The sequence below is a fragment of the Schistocerca nitens genome, chromosome 2 (assembly GCF_023898315.1).
Source record: "Schistocerca nitens isolate TAMUIC-IGC-003100 chromosome 2, iqSchNite1.1, whole genome shotgun sequence".
Lineage (NCBI taxonomy): Eukaryota > Metazoa > Arthropoda > Insecta > Orthoptera > Acrididae > Schistocerca > Schistocerca nitens.
Genome location: NC_064615.1, coordinates 24,175,281 through 24,194,384, shown reverse-complemented (window position 1 = coordinate 24,194,384; position 19,104 = coordinate 24,175,281). Strand labels below are relative to the sequence as shown.

The window sequence follows — 19,104 nt, the reverse complement described above, 5'->3', positions numbered from 1 at the left end:
CAGTAACATCTACATTTATATGACTACACTGCAATTCATACTTAAGTGCCTGGCAGATTTTTCTTCGAATCTCCTTCAGAATATTTCTCTACCATTCCACTCTCTAGCAGCGGATGGAAAAAATGGATGCTTAAATTCTTCTGTACGGTCTCTGATTCCTCATATTTTATTATCATGATCATTTCTCCCTATGTAGATGAGCCACATTAGAAATGTTTTCACATTCGGAGGAGAAAGTTGGTGACTGAAATTTCGTGAAAAGATTCGTCGCAAATAAAAATGCCTTTGTTTTAATGATTGCCATCCCAACTCACATTTCATTTCCGTGACATTCTCTTCCCTATTCAGCAATAACAGAAAACAGACTGCCCTTCTTTGAACTTTTCCCGATGTCCTCCATCAATCCTATCTAGTATATTCCAGCAGACGGCGAAAAGTCCTAGTGTAAGCAGCCTCTTACCTGACTTGTCGCATTTTCTAAAAACGGAGCCTTTGGTTTGCCTTCCTCATAAGATTATCTGTGTTGTCGTTCTAGCTTAAGTTGTTCGTAAATGTAATTCCTAGGTTTCACAAGCTACGACATAGTCACGTATACGAACAGTGATCCAATACTGTCAAATGTTTTTTATTCCAGTCTTTGTTCACAGTATCAATTCTTTTGACGACGACCGGTTCAGTCCGTGATGACCATCCTCAGATCCTTCTACATCATGTCCTATGGCCATTATGGCCTTATCACTTTTATCACTTCAGGACATGGTGTAGAAAAGATCTGAGGATGGTCAACACGGATTGAAACCGGTCATCGTCAAAAGAATTGATATTATTATCAAAGACTGGAATAAAAAACATTTAATTCCTAGGCATTTAAGCGACAGGACAGCCTCTAAATTTATGTTATGTATCACGTAATCGAAAATTATCGGATTCCTTTTTTTTTACTCCTGTGAATCACCACACACTTTTCATTACTGAGAAACGATTGGCACTTTTCGCGCCATTTAGATACCGTGTCTCAGTAATTTTGCAATTGGTTTTGATCTTTTGATGTCTTTACTAGACGGAATATGACAGTATAATCAGAAAATAATCTAAGAGGGCTGTTCATACCACCTCCTAAATCGTTTACGTAGATTAGGAACAGCAGCCTGCAACACTTCCTTGGGTAACGCTGGATAGTCCTTATGGTTTACAGCACTACGTACTGTGACCTCTCCGAGAGGAAATCTTTCAGAGAAGAAACTTCTGCCTTTCAATATCATAGATGCAGTACCAAGATCTAAGATGAAAATTATTTTATTTCAGTTATTTTATTGTTATTCCACTGGAAACTTGTAAAGTTGTGACACAATCATGGAACATGCAACAAGTCACTTTATTAAGGTGATGATATTATTTAAAACTAACAGTGATTCAAAATATTGAATGACAAGAATAAAAACATAGTTCGCCAAAAGTTTGCAAGCCAGAAACTTACCAAAACGGCGCCACACATCCACCGTTACACTAAGATGATATACCGTGAAAGAAATCATCAGTGAAATTCACTGATAGAGCCTACATGCATGAGAAATTTGATAAAAAGTATAACTATGGCACGAACTAAAATCACAATGCAAAAAAAAATCTGTCACTAGTACTCTCGTCTTCTTGAGGATGAAGATGATAAGGTGGCGATCTGCGGCAAAGCCCTTCGTGACTTACACTAAGGTTGAAAGGGAATGTGGAGGGCCTCGATGGTAGTGAAAACAGGAAGGAAATAAGTAGATAAACAGGGCGATACGGCTGAGGGGTTTCTCAGAAGACCCGCATTCGATATTTTACAATTGATAAATCCTCTTCTTGAAGTGGAGAAGCACCTGCGGAACTGCGTGACATAGAGAAGCTAGAAAAAATTTTAGTGTGTGAATGAAATCGATTCCAAATGTCAGATATGACAGACATATAAATATTAACATAATGAATTGATAATATCGTGTCAAACTATATATTATACAACGCATAAAAACTGAGCATTTAGATCAAACTTCCACTGTATTTTCTGACGAGTTCAGTAGTTACGACTGCTGAAGAGTATCTTTGTAAGTTCTTGGAAACGTCGGCTGTTATTCTACGAATTTAAGCCTTCCACCAGCACACGTCCGGGCGAGTTTGCTCTTCCATCGCTCGCAGCCTCTGATACGGGCGCGACACATACACGACACCATGGGACATTAAATTCACATGATTCAATTCACATGACCTCGCTGCTTATGACTCTGGCTGACCGGTGCGTCTTCTTGATCAGCTCCACTCAGAGCTCCATCCCCAGAGATTCGATGAGCTGTCACACAGAAGACTGCAGTGAGGAAATTTCATCGACCTAGCATTGTGCTACTAAACATTACTACGTGTCAGTCGACATTACTTGTTTCTATCAAGAACTTTACTGCTTCCGTATATAACTCAGCACCACAGAAGATCCTACAGCTATAAAAAGTTATGTAGGTCTCTTTAATTAAGTGTACATATTGTAAATATACTTACTAATGCGCTGCCTTTTTACAGCTGTTCGATTGTCTTCGATCACCATCTCAACTACTGACTAACTAATATCAGTGTTGTGTAGCAGTATGATGCAAAATTCATGAAATTAAAGGCATTTTATCAGAAATATGTGCGGTCTGCGAAATGCTAAATGGGTCACTGAGGTAAAAGTCATTGACTAGCTTCAAGCTGACTTTATCATGCGCGTACTACCCATTTCGGACACTGCCATCACTAGATATCCAGGAACACGAAAGTTACATGTTGTATAGTAAGGATCATAAACAGATTCAGCTCCTTCGTGACTTCATGTCGTAGGTATTACAGAAACATCTTTAGCACACTTACTTAATGTAATATATATCGCGCATCAAAAACTGGACATTTGGACCAAACTTCCACTGCCTTTTCTGACGAGTTCAGTTCTATTTTACATGGAAGCGAAAATTGTCAATGAAATGCAGGTCTAAATTTTGATTTCAGATCATAAAGCTATCATTCATTTCTCTAAGATTAATTCTTATTACGAATCCATACATTTTACAAAATTGAATGCATGTATGGGTGTCTGTTCCACATCTCCGCCTAAACAACTAGACCGACTTCAAGCAAAGTTGGTACACAAATCCCTTACTAACAGGCAACAACCGCTGTAGGAGTAAGAACCACATACTTATCATAGTTCAGGAATATGACGTCATTAACAAAGAGATTCGCGAAAAACTGCCGCATTATGTATGTCGTTTAACTTTATTAGTTATTTGCTACCTAACGTATATGCAACACATATTGCAAACAGCACTCACGTCTGACGCTGAATGTACCTCCAAAATTATCTCACTGTATGACACATAGATCAGGAGATGTGAAGTCATCAATACTGAGATGCGTAAAAAACTGCAGATTTAAGCATGCCGTTTGAATTTATTACTTCTTTTTTAGTAACTGTACACACAGCATATTTCGCAGACAATATCCATATATGGCGCCAAATGTACCTACACAAATATATCATTATACTATACATAGTTCGATTGCTACGACGTCATAAACATTAAGGTGCGTGAAAAAATGCTGCATTATGCATGAAACTTTAAGATACAGGATGTATGAAAAAATCATCTTACTTAAAGAAATTATAAGTATTACGTTATTTGAAATATATGCGAGAACAACGTAGTGTTGCAAAGAGCAAACTCTCGAGTTTCACATATTTCGGTCAATAGCAGACTTATTATTTGGGAACAGATCTTTACTCTATTGCAAACATCATCAAAATCAGAAGAGCTTTTATTCTTGAGAGAATGTATGACCCTCTTATTTTCAGAAGCAGAAGTTGGTGGTACATTGGTATGAAATAATTTTATGAGAGTTACTTCTCCAGCATATTGTTGTAATCTTTCTCTTGAACTGTTCGTCCGTATGCTTTCTATTACGTTTAAGAAATCATTATTAAATACATTTGCTATCTGTGCCTTGTCATTTACAACCCTTCCATTCACGTCAATAGTAATGTTATCGTCTTATGAGGTTGGTTTCCCTGTCTCTTGCTTCATTGTATTCCATATTGCCTTAAGTCTGTTGTCAGACGTACTGATTTCTGACTTTATGTGCAAGTTTATTGATTTTTTTAATAACCTATCTTACTAATTTTGAGTAGTTTTTGTAGTGCGCAAGAACTGCAGGGTCTCTGCTTGCTCTTTCCAAAAGATACATTTCCCTTTTCCTTTCACAAGATACTTTAACCCCATTCGTGATCCACGGTTTTTTACATGGCTGTTTAATGTCCCTTCTGATTAGCTTATGCGGAAAGCTATTTTCAAATACTGTTGTGAATTTATCATGGAATGGATTAAATTTTATTTTGGCATTTGGTTCTTTATACATTTCATCCCAGGTTGTTTCATGTAAACTACTGTTAAAAACATTTGCCTTGTAGTCATCAATGACTTCCACTGAAGTGTATCCACTCTGTAAGGCACTATGTCAATTATTGTGACAAGCAGTGCATCATGACCAGAGAGAGCATTTGTTACTGTGTAAACAGTTGTTTTCTCGTTTAGTGGCTCATCAAAGAAAACATTTTCAATTGTGGACCTACTGTCTTTATCCACCCGTGTTGGAAAGCTAACTACTGAGAGCAAATTGTAGGATCCAAATAAGGTTTCCAGATCATTTTTCTTATCAGAATCCTTTAGAAAATCCACACTGAAGTCACTACAGACTATTAACTGCTTCGTGAAGTCTGACAGGCAGCACAGTAAGGAATCCAGTTTCGTCATAAATAATCCAAAATTTCCTAGTGGGGATCTATATACTGTTACAATTAAAAGTGAACTGTTTTCCAGCAGTAATGTACAAACATACTCTTCTTTGTGCTGACCACTACAAAATAATTTTTTATTTTCGTTTTTTATTGGAAACTGAGAAAATTAACACCCAGGCCATGCCGAATTTGTCAGCTAGTTACTCTACGAAATTTGAGTAAGTACCAAAGATACAGAAACAGAGGGAGAAGTAGTATTATGTGCATCGCCTCAACGGTTCTATGGGTATTCTGGAGCTCTACAACAAAACTAAGAAGTTACGAGGCGTATACTTTGGGTTACAAATAATAAACGTGGTCACCTGTTGTGAAAGAAAAGAAGAAACAGGAATAACAATAACAGTGCACAAACCGCTATTTTCATATGGTGTGGAAATCCCTGTACGAGCACCAAGCGTGCACAAACAAGCGCACAGAGCGCTCTAGACGGTAAACACAACGCAACAGATTTTTAAACGTTTATTTTGCCATACCTCTCCAGGGGAAACGTGTTTGGAGAGCAAACGCGGCAGCGCGCCGCCGGAAGCAGATTCTGGCGAAGCACCTGCGCGTCTGAGCAGATGCCGGCCGCCGTCTTTGTCAGATCTGGTTGCCGGGGAGAGTAAACAAGACGCTGGCGGCGCGCTAAGACTTCTTTTGACGGCCGCCCTGCTCCCGCGGGGCTCTTCTTGTAAATTGCGCCGCCAGGACACACTCGCCGCCTTGTGAGCAACGCGAGAGGTTGACACGCGCGCGCGCCAAAGGGAAGGGACGTGCGCGCTCTTCGCAGCCGGCGTCTCCGTCGCACTTCTAGAGACCCGTTCGCAGAAGCGCTTGATGTTCCGAGAGCAAGAGGTGGGTGCTCACAGTCCGTGTCTAGGTTGTTATAACATGGTAGCCGCGAAACATACGTCAACCGTCCGTAATCTACAGAGTGGTCCATTGATCAGTAATCCGAGATCCACAGCGTCAATTGTATGCCAAGAATACCAAATTTCAGGCATAACATCTCACCAAGGACGACGCGGTGACCGAATGCCATCACTTACCGTTCGAGAGCAGCGGCGTTTGCATAGAGTTGTCGTTACTAAAGTGCGCGTCATTTATGTTGGCGGCCGAGTTTAGGTTCGTTCTGCGTATCTGACGTCACAAAACACAGTCAGCCAATGAACAGAGGACGACGTTGCCAGATCTCGACTGCAGTGCAGAGCATGGACGAGTGTCTTCAGTTTTAGAAACGTTCAGTCATAAATAAAGTAATAGAACAAAAGCAATGTCATGATAGCAGACTTTCTTTTATACTGCTTTTTCGCAATAAAGAACAGCAGTAATTGTTTATTTCCTTTTGTACTTCGACGAAGCGTGAGTAAATCATAGTTATACCAACAGTGTTTGTCAGTATTTTGCGTGACGTGTTAGAGTCCTCATGGCATGCTGTAGGTGGACGAGCCGCAATAGCGTAACGGTTAAGGTGTTTGGCTTCTATGTGAAAGGTTATGATTTCAAACGTTGTGCAGTGCTTAATATTTTCATTATTTAAAAACAATATCGAAGTGCCTTACTTCACGAATTATATTCGTTTGAATGCAATTTTTTGAAATTTCTAGTGCTTTGTCTCTTCATTAACCCTTTCGCTGCTGCAGACACTTGCTCCCCGCATTCCGCCCTGTGGGCGATTTTGTCATCACTGTACTGCTCGCCTGTGCAGACACATGGTGTTCCCACTGCTTTGACACGCTTATCATTTGATTTCACAAAAACTATTTGGTCCAAAAATTTGATTTTTACACGTCTTCTTGACTGATACCTTCCCCCCATAAATGACTTAATTTTGTTTCGATGTTCAACGCAGTTATTATGCAGCATTAAATGTAGTAAACCATTGCACGAAATTTTGAAGTGTTTGCAGAGGTAGAAGTCCATAGCGTATACTTTCCGTATGGTCGATTTTAGTTGCCACAATGTTGAGAATGAAATGTGGACAAGATACCTAAATTTCATATAAAATTTGCTGTATAACAATATCTCATTTAATTTAAGTACCACTTAGGTGTCGTATGTAATACTGAGAAATATTCCGTCTTTCGCGACTGTAATAAAAGTTTTATTTACACCGGACGCGTTTGGCTTTATTTTAAAGCACTTCAATCAATGAAAGGTATGGCACATACACAATGGTACTCATGTTCTCTTTCTTGTTTTTGTTCCACAGTCGCAGTTTTACCAATGGTACTGAAATATATTCCTCTTCTGCAACTGTAATAACCGACTTATTTAGACCAGACGCGTTTTTCTCTTTTGAAGCATCTTCAGTGGACAGTATTTTGTCTCCTCCATTGCCAAGTCACCTTTCGTAGTTTTGTGCTGCTGTAACACAATATTCAACGGTTTTGTTGGCTGATCAGTGTTTTAGCAAATAAATGATGTTTGTGTGTGCCACACACAAAAATTATATTTGACATAGCTCAGAGCACTTCACTGATAGACGGTATATTCAAGTCCTAATGTTTTTGTAAGTCCACAGTTTTGTTTAATGTATTTTGTCTACTTCCTTTTGATTGATTGAAGTGCTTTAAAATAAAGCTAAACGTGCTCAGTGTAAATAAAACTTTTGTTACAGTCGCGAAAGACGGAGTATTTCTCAATATTACATACGACACCTATTTGGTACTTAAATGTGATATTGTTATACAGTAAATTTTATATGAAATTTACGTATCTTGTCCACATTTCATTCTCAACATTCTGGCAACTAAAATCGACCATACGGAAAGTATACTCTATGGACTTTTACCTCTGCAAACTCTTCAAAATTTCGTGCAATGGTTTACTATACTTAATGCTGCATAATAACTGCGTTGAACATCGAAACAAAATAAAGTCATTTATGGGGGGAAGGTATCAGTCAAAAAGATGTGTAAAAATCTAACTTTTGAGCCAAATAATTTTTGTGGAATCGAATGATAAGAGTGTCAAAGCAGTCGGAACACGATGTGTCTGCACAGGCGAGCAGTGCAGTGACAAAATCGCGCACAGCGCGGAATACAGGGAGCACGTCTTTGTAGCAGCGAAAGGGTTAATGCGGCAGTGGTGGCTTTACTGCGCGCTCCCCCTAAACGTAAGCTTGCGAACTATGCTATACTATGGCGCTGCTTCTCTTGGCGCGTGCGTCGTGTGCAACTGGCAACGCAGCAATCTCCCGCGTCTGGGCGGGCATGCGCGAGCCGCCAAGATAAAAGAATTGAACTATAACAGACAAGCAACACTGCGTGAAATAACCGCAGAAATGAATGTAGGACGTAAGACGAGCATATTACTTAGGACAGTGCAGTGAAATTTGGCGTTAATGGGCTACGACAGCTGACGGCCGATGCGAGTGTCTTGGCTAACAGAGCGTCACCTACTGCGCCTCTCCTGGAGTCGTGACCATGTCGAGTGGATCCTAGACGACTGGAAAACCGTGGCCTGGTCACATGAATGTCGATTTCATTTGGTAGGAGCTGGCAGCAGGGTTCAAGTGCGGCGCAAACCCCAAGAAGCCATGGACTCGGGTTGTCAGGAAGTCACTGTGCAAACTGGTGATGGCTTCATAATTGTGTGGGCAGTGTATACGCGGAAAGGACTGGGTCCTCTGGGCGAATTGAACCAACTAGTGACTGGAAATGGCTATGTTCGGCCAGTTGGAGACCATTTGCAGTCATTCATAGACAACAGTGGAATTTTTATGCATTACAATGCGCCACGTCACCCGGTTACAATTGTTCGCGATTGGTTTGAAGAACATAATGGACGACAATTCGAGAGAATCATCTGGCCACCCGTTGAACATTTATGGGTGATCATCGAGACTTCAGTTCGTGCAGAAAATCCTGCACCGGTGACACTTCCGCAATTGACTATAGAGGCAGTATGGCTCAGTATTTCAGCAGGGCCTTCCAACGTCTTACTGAGTCCATACCAAGTCGAGCTGCAGCGTTACGCCGGGTAAAAGGGGGTCCTACACGATATTTGTCACCGTAGTGTATAGGAGACAGTAGTATGGGATGTGTCAGAGCACAAAGTGCAGAAACATACACGACCAGTAAGAAGTGAACAATGAACACCAGCAAAAAAGCAGCTACACCAAAGAGTAATGGCCACTTAACACAATTTCATACACCGTAAGAGATGTTTGTGCAAAATCTGCAGCTGTGTCATTCATTGTTTATACAGGGTGGTCCATTGATCGTGACCAGGCCAAATATCTCACGAAATAAGCGTCAAACGAAAAAACTACAAAGAACGAAACACGTCTAGCTTGAAGGGGGAAACCCGATGGCGCTATGGTCGGCCCGCTAGATGGCGCTGCCATAGGTCAAACGGTTATCAACTGCGTTTTTTTAAATAGGAACCCCCATTTTTATTACATATTCTTGTAGTACGTAAAGATATATGAATGTTTTAGTTGGGCCTCTTTTTTCGCTCTGTGAGCATCACGAAGAAGGTTACTGTTAAGGCTACAAGGCATACGTTACGAGAAGATCAAACAACACTTTGCTTCCTTCCACAAACATCTTGTGAAATGATCACGATGGAAAGTTAGAGAACTTGGAAATCATTCTCTGTTCCCATGCGCCATTCCTGATCTGAACGGAAAATGAGATAAATCACAGTCGTTCCGATGTAAGCACCATATAACATCAGAATGTGGCTTGTCGACCACAGATATAGAAGTTTTCTCACGAAACGAATAATCTGCCATTATTGCAGAGAACACTTATCAGGTTCTCTACGTCCCATAAGTTTCAAGAACCAAACTAGGTCGCATGTACCGTACTGGAGAAATTCTGCGCGGATATTATTATCAATGGCAAGTAAATTGCGAAATTAAATGAACACAATCGGCTAGTTCTCTTGTTTTATTCTTGTCCGCGTCTATATAAAGAACAAAGATAATCAAATAACTTGCTGAACGTCATATCTGGCCTGTTGTACATGGATCTACTACATATTAACCAGCCTACAGTGGAATAAAGATACACACATTTGACATAATGACTGTTGACTTTCGTCTCCAGTTCTCGGCCGACGTTCGTAAAGTGGCATCAGAAAAATCACTAAACAAACGTTTGCCTTAGATTCCAAGAGGAAAGCTAAGAAAGCAAGTGGTCATGAAAGCCTCAACAACTTTGTAGATACACATTTATTTGCAACCCGAGAAATTTCTCGCCTTATACATTAAATATCGATTAATCAAAGTGGAATAATTCCTATGCTAGCGAACATTTACACTGAAAAAGAAGCTGTACTTGCGACATAATTTGCATCCATTTCTGCGAAAAATTACGCACAGATCTAATTTACTGTTAGAAAGTTTAAATTAAAGAAAATTATACGCTAAATTGGTCTGTGCTTCGCGTAACGACCTCGTTAAATGATGAGATCCGTTACAGAAAATAGGCTAGCATGTAGGACAAGGTTGTTTGCGTTCAGAAGGGGCGCACCATTTCACTGATATGTCCGATACAGAATATTCCAGTGGCTGAAATTTGCATATTTATGAGAAAAATATGTAAAAGAAGGATTTCTCTATGTAGATAAACAACTTTTAACTGTGACAATTATCGAAACATCTGACTGGAGCTACGGACTAGAGATAAACGCAGATTTCCGGCTTCACTAAATGGAGAAAGTTATTCGTACAAGTCTACAGACGCTAAGCGAATTAAAGAACATTTTCACGTCTGTTTTCATTTACTTTGAGGAGGACTATGGCAAAATACGTCCTCATAAAGATGTGTCTGGTATACATTATCCAACTAAAAACGCTCATAAAATTAGATTATTTCGATTATCTGAATACGTCAATGCTCTTATTTTCTTTATAGAGATGTAACTAAACATATTCTCGTAAGGTGAGAGTACTACTTCCAATTTGTATTTCAGGACCACTATTATCAATCCTATGTTTGCGGTCTAGTGATTATCACAATCACTGGTACGGTACGAAGCTACTACATACAAACAAAAGATATTGCACCTCAGAAACAACACAGTCGCTACAACCATAGTGAATGAATGCGTCGTGGATTGGTGGTGTATCTGTACGTGCGCGCGATCATGTGTGTATTTCTTCGTCATTTTCCGTTAAGCCTGGAGAAAAATCAGCCAAACTTGGGAAACATATGGCTTACTATCTGGAAAAGCTATTCTCGGTAATGGCCCTTATTAAGACTGTTATATAAGAATGGCAATCTGTACAACCGATCCGATTTCGCCAGTGAACGTTTGTATAATACGATGCATTATTTGGCTTCTGCACCGCACACCGCTAGGAGCAGGGAAGGAAGGATAGTGTTGAACGTCCGTCGACACTAGACATCTCAGGAATGTGTTGACATGCAGTATTTGATGGGGCAGACTCCAGCTACACGTTGCAAAAACTAAGTTGCAAATATCTGCCAAAACACCAGAGAAAATGCCCCCTGACAACTCTCAGGACATAGATCTTGTATACTCTTCATCCATTCACCATATCTGTTTCCAACCTCACTTTATAGTTTTTAGGGTGCATGTGGACTAAGATTATCAACTTCATGCCTCTTAATAATTGTAATGACAATGATTTCCTTATGGAAAATTTCTTATATTACCAGAAGAAATACCTCGTGCCTTGTTAATTGTGTTTCAGCAATTGCAGTAGAAGAGGTAGAACAAACTGGTTTATGTAAAAACGGATTCATTGTTATTTACCAACCGCGCTGATGGTTTCGTAAAAGCCTTCTCGATTCACTCCTGTTGATGGGTCACGATCCCTTTGTCAGGAACTTAAGACTGATTTGCAGAGCATGTAGACGTAGATGACGTAGATCGGCGGCGCCTCCGTTCACTGTCAAGTTTCATTCTCTTTTAAATAATTAAACACTTAAGCTAAGTGCTGCTATTATTATGATTCACTCTTTTTCTTTTCTTACTTTTTTTTTTTTTTCATCGGTCTACTGACTGGTTTGATGCGGCCCGCCACGAATTCCTTTCCTGTGCTAACCTCTTCATCTCAGAGCAGCACTTGCAACCTACGTCCTCAATTATTTGCTTGACGTATTCCAATCTCTGTCTTCGTCTACAGTTTTTGCGCTCTGCAGCTCCCTCTAGTACCATGGAAGTCATTCCCTCATGTCTTAGCAGATGTCCTATCATCCTGTCCCTTCTCCTTATCAGTGTTTTCCACGTATTCCTTTCCTCTCCGATTCTGCGTAGAACCTCCTCATTCCTTACCTTATCAGTCCACCTAATTTTCAACGTTCGTCTATAGCACCACATCTCAAATGCTTCGATTCTCTTCTGTTCCGGTTTTCCCACAGTCCATGTTTCACTACCATACAATGCTGTACTCCAGACGTACATCCTCAGAAATTTCTTCCTCAAACTAAGGCCGGTACTTGATATTAGTAGACTTCTCTTGGCCAGAAATGCCTTTTTTGCCATAGCGAGTGTGCTTTTGATGTCCTCCTTGCTCCGTCCGTCATTGGTTATTTTACTGCCTAGGTAGCAGAATTCCTTAACTTCATTGACTTCGTGACCATCAATCCTGATGTTAAGTTTCTCGCTGTTCTCATTTCTACTACTTCTCATTACCTTCGTCTTTCTCCGATTTACTCTAAAACCATACTGTGTACTCATTAGACTGTTCATTCCGTTCAGCAGATCATTTAATTCTTCTTCACATTCACTCAGGATAGCAATGTCATCAGCGAATCGTATCATTGATATCCTTTCACCTTGTATTTCAATTCCACTCCTGAACCTTTCTTTTATTTCCATCATTGCTTCCTCGATGTACAGATTGAAGAGTAGGGGCGAAAGGCTACAGCCTTGTCTTACACCCTTCTTAATACGAGCACTTCGTTCTTGATCGTCCACTCTTATTATTTCCTATTGGTTGTTGTACATATTGTATATGACCCGTCTCTCCCTATAGCTTACCCCTACTTTTTTCAGAATCTCGAACAGCTTGCACCATTTTATATTGTCAAACGCTTTTTCCAGGTCGACAAATCCTATGAAAGTGTCCTGATTTTTCTTTAGCCTTGCTTCCATTATTAGCCGTAACGTCAGAATTGTCTCTCTCGTCCCTTTACTTTTCCTAAAGACAAACTGGTCGTCACCTAGCGCATTCTCAATTTTCTTTCCCATTGTTCTGTATATTATTCTTGTAAGCAGCTTCGATGCATGAGCTGTTAAGCTGATTGTGCGATAATTCTCGCATTTGTCAGCTCTTGCCGCCTTCGGAATTGTGTGGATGATGCTTTTCCCAAAGTCAGATGGTATGTCGCCAGACTCATATATTCTACACACCAACGTGAATAGTCGTTTTGTTGCCACTTCCCCCAATGATTTTAGAAATTCTGATGGAATGTTATCTATCCTTTCTGCCTTATTTGACCGTAAGTCCTCCAAAGCTCTTTTAAATTCCGATTCTAATACTGGATCCCCTATCTCTTCTAAATCGACTCCTGTTTCTTCTTCTATCACAACAGACAAATCTTCACCCTAATAGAGGCTTTCAATGTATTCTTTCCACCTATCTGCTCTCTCCTCTGCATTTAACAGAGGAATTCGCGTTGCACTCTTAATGTTACCACAGTTGCTTTTATCATTCACATTTGGCATAAAATACTTCAATATATTAATAGGTTTTCACATATTTGAAGAAAGGTTTGGTGTGTAATTTGTCGACGATAGCCGGCCGGCGTGGCCGAGCGGTTCTAAGCGCTACAGTCTGGAACCGCGCGACCGCTACGGTCGCAGGTTCGAATCCTGCCTCGGGCATGGATGTGTGTGATGTCCTTAGGTTAGTTAGGTTTAAATAGTTCTAAGTTCTAGGGGACTGACGACCTCAGATGTTAAGTCCCACAGTGCTCGGAGCCATTTGAGCCATTTTTTTGAACTGTGATACATCTGAGACGAGTATAGTCCCGGAGAAAACATTTAGAGCAGAATGAAGACTACGAGGACACACAGCACAGTGGGATGTCGTCGCAGTCTATCGAATGGGGCCTGCGGCAGTTGTCCGCCGTGACGTAGTTGTTCTCGCAGAGTAACCCCAGCAGCAGGGGCGGCGGTCAGCGCCGTGTTTCTCTGCAGAAAGTGGAAGAGAAGTGGGTGCCCGACGCCAGGTCGGCAGCACGTGGCGCCCGCGGCTCGGGGCCGAGACGAGCGCGGAATGCCGAGCCGTCTGCAGGCCGTATTCCGGACACGCGCGCGCCCGCCGCCGTGGGGCGGAGGAGGTGGAGCCGCGGGGGTGTGAAACGAGCCGGCCGCCGCCGCCGCGCTTCATTAGCAGCTCGCCGCGCGCGCCGTCCCCGGGCTCCGTACCGCGTGTCTTTCCGTTATCGCTTAACGTCCCGTAAACAATGAAATCGCCCCGAGCGCAACACGTCCGCTCGGTTTTCACGAAGTCTGCCGCGGAAGCTGTTGTAGACGTCACACTCCACTACTTACAACACAATAGTCCAAATTAACCGTGAGCGGTACATATACGGGTACGGTCATTTGGCAAGCTGCTTTATTTTTTAAAATATTTTAGTTAAGACAATCCTTTTTTAATTTGCTGTTTTTTATCCACATGACGACTTAGCACGACGTCCGTCTTGAAATGAACCCGTTTCATAACAAGAAGAACTTTTGAGACCTGAAGAGGCAGCAAATTCTGTCGAAACCATTGTTTTAAATAAAGAAACATTTACATGCTCTTGGCTTTAGAATGTTATTAGTATTGTGAGTGATGGTTTGCACGTGTGTGGGCTTCTGCATAATAAAGGAGGTGCAGTATCTCAAAACAATAAAAAGTCGGCTGCAGGACAAGAGGTTCAGTACAACATCTACATCTATATCCACACTCTGCAAGCCACCTGACGGTGTGTGGTGGAGGGTACCTTGTGTACCTCTATCGGTTCTTCCTTCTATTCCAGTCTCGTATTGTTCGTGGAAAGAAGGATTGTCGGTATGCTTCTGTGTGGGCTGTAATCTCTCTGATTTCATCTTCATGGTCTCTTCGCGAGATATACGTAGGAGGGAGCAATATACTGCTTGACTCTTCGGCGAAGGTATGTTCTCGAAACTTCAACAAAAGCCCGTGCCGAGCTACTGAGCGTCTCTCCTGCAGAGTCTTTCACTGGAGTTTATCTGTCATTTCCGACCCGCTTTCGCAATTACTAAATGATTCTCTAACGAAGCGCGCTGCTCTGCGTTGGATCTTCTCTATCTCTTCAATCAACCCTATCTGGCACGGATCCCACACTGCTGAGCAGTATTCAAGCAGTGGGCGAACAAGCGTACTGTAATCTACTTCCTTTGTTTTCGGATTGCATTTCCTTGGGATTCTCACATAAATATCGTATAAAAGACATACGTAAGCATTTCCACTTAACAATGAGTATAAATTGCCGAAACGCTTCGTGATAGGCGTAAAAAAATATGACAGGTGAAGCATTTCATTATACAGGGTCGTCCATTGATCGTGACCGGGCCAAATATCTCACGAAATAAGCGTCAAAGGAAAAAACTACAAAGGCGAAACTTGTCTAGCTTGAAGGGGGAAACCAGATGACGCTATGGTTGGCCCGCTGGCGCTGCCATAGGTCAAACGTATATCAGCTGCGTTTTTTTAAATAGGAACCCCCATTGTTTATTACATATTCGTGTAGTACGTAAAGAAATATGAATGTTTTAGTTGGACCACTTTTTTCACTTGTGATAGATGGCGCTGTAATAGTCACAAACATATGGTTCACAAATTTCGACGAACAGTTGGTAACAGGTAGGTTTTATAAATTGAAATACAGAACGTAGGTACATTTGAACATTTTATTTCGGTTTTTCCAATGCGATATATGTACCATTGTGAACTTATCATTTCTGAGAAAACATGCTGTTACAGCGTGATTACCTGTAAATACCACATTAACACAATAAATGCTCAAAATAACGTCTGTCAACCTCAATGCATTTGACAATACGTGTAACGACATTCCTCTCAACAACGAGCAGTTCGCCTTCCGTAATATTCGCACATGCATTGACAATGCACTGACGCATGCTATCAAGTGTTGTCGGTGGATCACGATACCAAATATCCTTCAACTATTCCCACGGAAAGAAATCCGGGGACGTCAGACCCGGTGAACGTGTGGGCCATGCTCCGACGACCAATCCACCAGTCATGAAATATGCTATTCAGTACCGCTTCAACCGCACGGGAGCTATGTGCCGGCCATCCATCATGTTGGAAGTACATCGCCATTCTGTCATGCAGTGAAACATCTTGTAGTAACATCGGTAGAACATTACGCAGGTCTAGGCGCGCAGTCCGGAACCGTGCGACTGCTGCGGTCGCAGGTTCGAATCCTGCCTCGGGCATGGATGTGTGTGATGTCCTTAGGTTAGTTAGGTTTAAGTAGTTCTAAGTTCTAGGGGACTTATGACCACAGCAGTTGAGTCCCATAGTGCTCAGAGCCAGCCATTACGCAGGAAATCAGCATACATTGCACCATTTACATTGCCATCGATAAAACGGGACCCAATTGTCCTTCCTCCCATAATGCCGCACCATACATTAACCCGCCAAGGTCGCTGATGTTCCACTTGTCGCAGCCATCGTGGATTTTCCGTTGCCCAATTGTGCTTATTATGCCGGTTTACGTTACCGCTGTTGGTGAATGACGCTTCGTCGCTAAATAGAACGCGTGCAAAAAATCTGTCGTCGTCCCGTAATTTCTCTTGTGCCCAGTGGTAGAACTGTACACGACGTTCAAAGTTGTCGCCATGCAATTCGTGGCGCATATAAATATGGTACGGGTGCAATCCATGCTGATGTAGAGATGTTGAGATTCCCGATTTTCGTGATATTTGTTTGCTATTGATGCGCGGATTGTCCGCGACAGCAGCTAAAACACCTACTTGGGCATCATCATTTGTTGCAGATCGTGGTTGACGTTTCACATGTGGCTGAACACTTCCTGTTTGCTTAAATAACGTAACTATCCGGCGAACGGTCCGGACGCTTGGATGATGTCGTACAGGATACCGAGCAGCATACATAGCACACGCCCGTTGGGCATTTTGATCATAATAGCCATACATCAACACGATATCGACCTTTTCCGCAGTTGGTAAACGGTCCATCTTAACACGGGTAACGTATCACGAAACAAATACCATCCGCACTGGCGGAATGTTGCATGATTCCACGTACTTATACGTTTGTGACTATTAGAGTACCATCTATCACAAAGCGAAAAAATTGGTCCAACTAATTTATATTTCTTTACGTACTACACGAATATGTAATAAAAATGGGGTTTCCTATTTAAAAAAAACGCAGTTGATATCCGTTTGACGTATGGCAGCGCCATCTAGCGGGCCAACCACAGCGCCATATGGTTTTCGCCTTCAAGCTAGTCGAGTTTCGTTCGTTGTAGTTTTGTCGTTTGATGCTTATTTCGTAAGATATTTGGCCCGGTCACTATCAATGGACCGCCCTGTACAAACAATGAATGACACAGCTGCAGAGTCTGCACAAACATCTCTTACGGTGTATGAAATTGTTTGTGTTAAGAATGGGCATTACTCTTTGGTGTAGCTGCTTTTTTGATGACGTTCATTGTTCACTTCTTACTGGTCGTGTATGTTTCTGTACTTAGTCCTCTGACACATCCCATATTAGTGTCTCCTACACACTACGGTGACAAATGTCGTGTAGGACCTCCTTTTACCCGGCGTAACGCAGCAGCTCCACGTGGCATGGACTCGACAACTCGTTGGAAACCCCTGTAAAAATACTGAGCCGTGCTGCACCTATAGCCGTACATAATTGCGATAGTGTTACAGGTGCAGGATTTTGTGCACGAACTAATTTTCGTCCATTATGTCCTTCAAACCAATCGCGAACAACTGTAACCCGCTGACGTGGAGCACTGTTCATGTTATTCAAACCATTAGGAAACGATTATAACCCGGTGACTTGGCGCATTGTAATGCATAAAAATTCCATTGTTGTTTATGAATGACTGAAAATGGTCTCCAAGTAGCCGAACACAACCATTTCCAGTCACCAATCGGTTCAATTCGACCAGAGGACCCAGTCTTTCCACGTAAACACAGCCCACGCCATTATGAAGCCATCACCAGTTTGCACAGTGACTTCCTGACAAACCGAGTCCATGGCTTCTTGGGGTCTGCGGCGCACTTGAACCCTGCCGTCAGCTCTTACCAAATGAAATCGGCATTCACGTGACCAGGCCACGGTTTTCCAGTTGTCTAGGATCCACTCGACATGGTCTCGAGTCCAGGAGAGACGCAGTAGGTGACGCTCTGTTAGCACAGACACTCGCATCGGTCGTCAGCTGCCATAGCCCACTAACGCCAAATTTCGCTGCACTGTCCTAAGGGGTATGTTCGTCATACGTCCTACAATCACTTCTGCGGTTATTTCACGCAGTATTGCTTGTCTGTTAGTACTGATAACTCCACGCAAAGGCCTTCGGTCACTGCATTGTCCACGGTGAGATGTAATGCCTGAAATTTGGTATTCTTGGCACACTCTTGACACTGTGGATGTCGGATTACTGAATTCCCTAACGATTTACGAAGTGGAATATCCCACTCGTCTAGCTTCGGCTGCCATTTCGAATTCAAAGTTCTTAATTCCCACCGTGCAACCATGATCACTTCAGAAACGTTTTCACATAAATCACCTGAATACAAATCACAGCTCTGTCAATGTACTGCCCTTTTACAACTTGTGTATCGATACTACCGCCATGTGTGTAATACATATCGCTGTCCCATGACTTCTCGGTGTATCTACGATTCGGTATGTGTCGTTTTGAGGTTGTGCTGGCACAGGACGAGGTCAGTGTTTCTATGGAGTGTTAACAACGATGAAATGGAGTCATAATGCTACACAGGAGAAATGTAACACTTCGAATTCAGCTCTAGTATGGATCAGTGTTCGCCAAACTACACCCCGCAGCTGCATTTCCCCAAATCAAGTCTTCGAGTATTCCGCAGTTCTCAACTGTACTTTTTACTAGTATACATCTAGCAACTAACAATCGGATTCAAATACATCAGCTGACGTTAAGGCCTTTTTGAGGGTGTTATTTTCGTGCACAGTAACATAACAACATTTTTTAACGAGACAGCAATTAGATTAAGCTTATCATTTACAATGCCTTAGAGCCCGTTACTGTTTACTGAATGTAAATACATAAAACTGCAACCAGTGGTTTTGA

The 19,104-nt window shown here is 41.9% G+C and overlaps 1 protein-coding gene across 1 annotated transcript in view; it reads right to left on the bottom strand.

The window, feature by feature from the left end:
- LOC126234227 (brain-specific angiogenesis inhibitor 1-associated protein 2-like) overlaps window positions 1-19,104 on the bottom strand; it is a 597,394-nt gene that overhangs the window by 246,957 nt on the left and 331,333 nt on the right. The window lies entirely within an intron of this gene.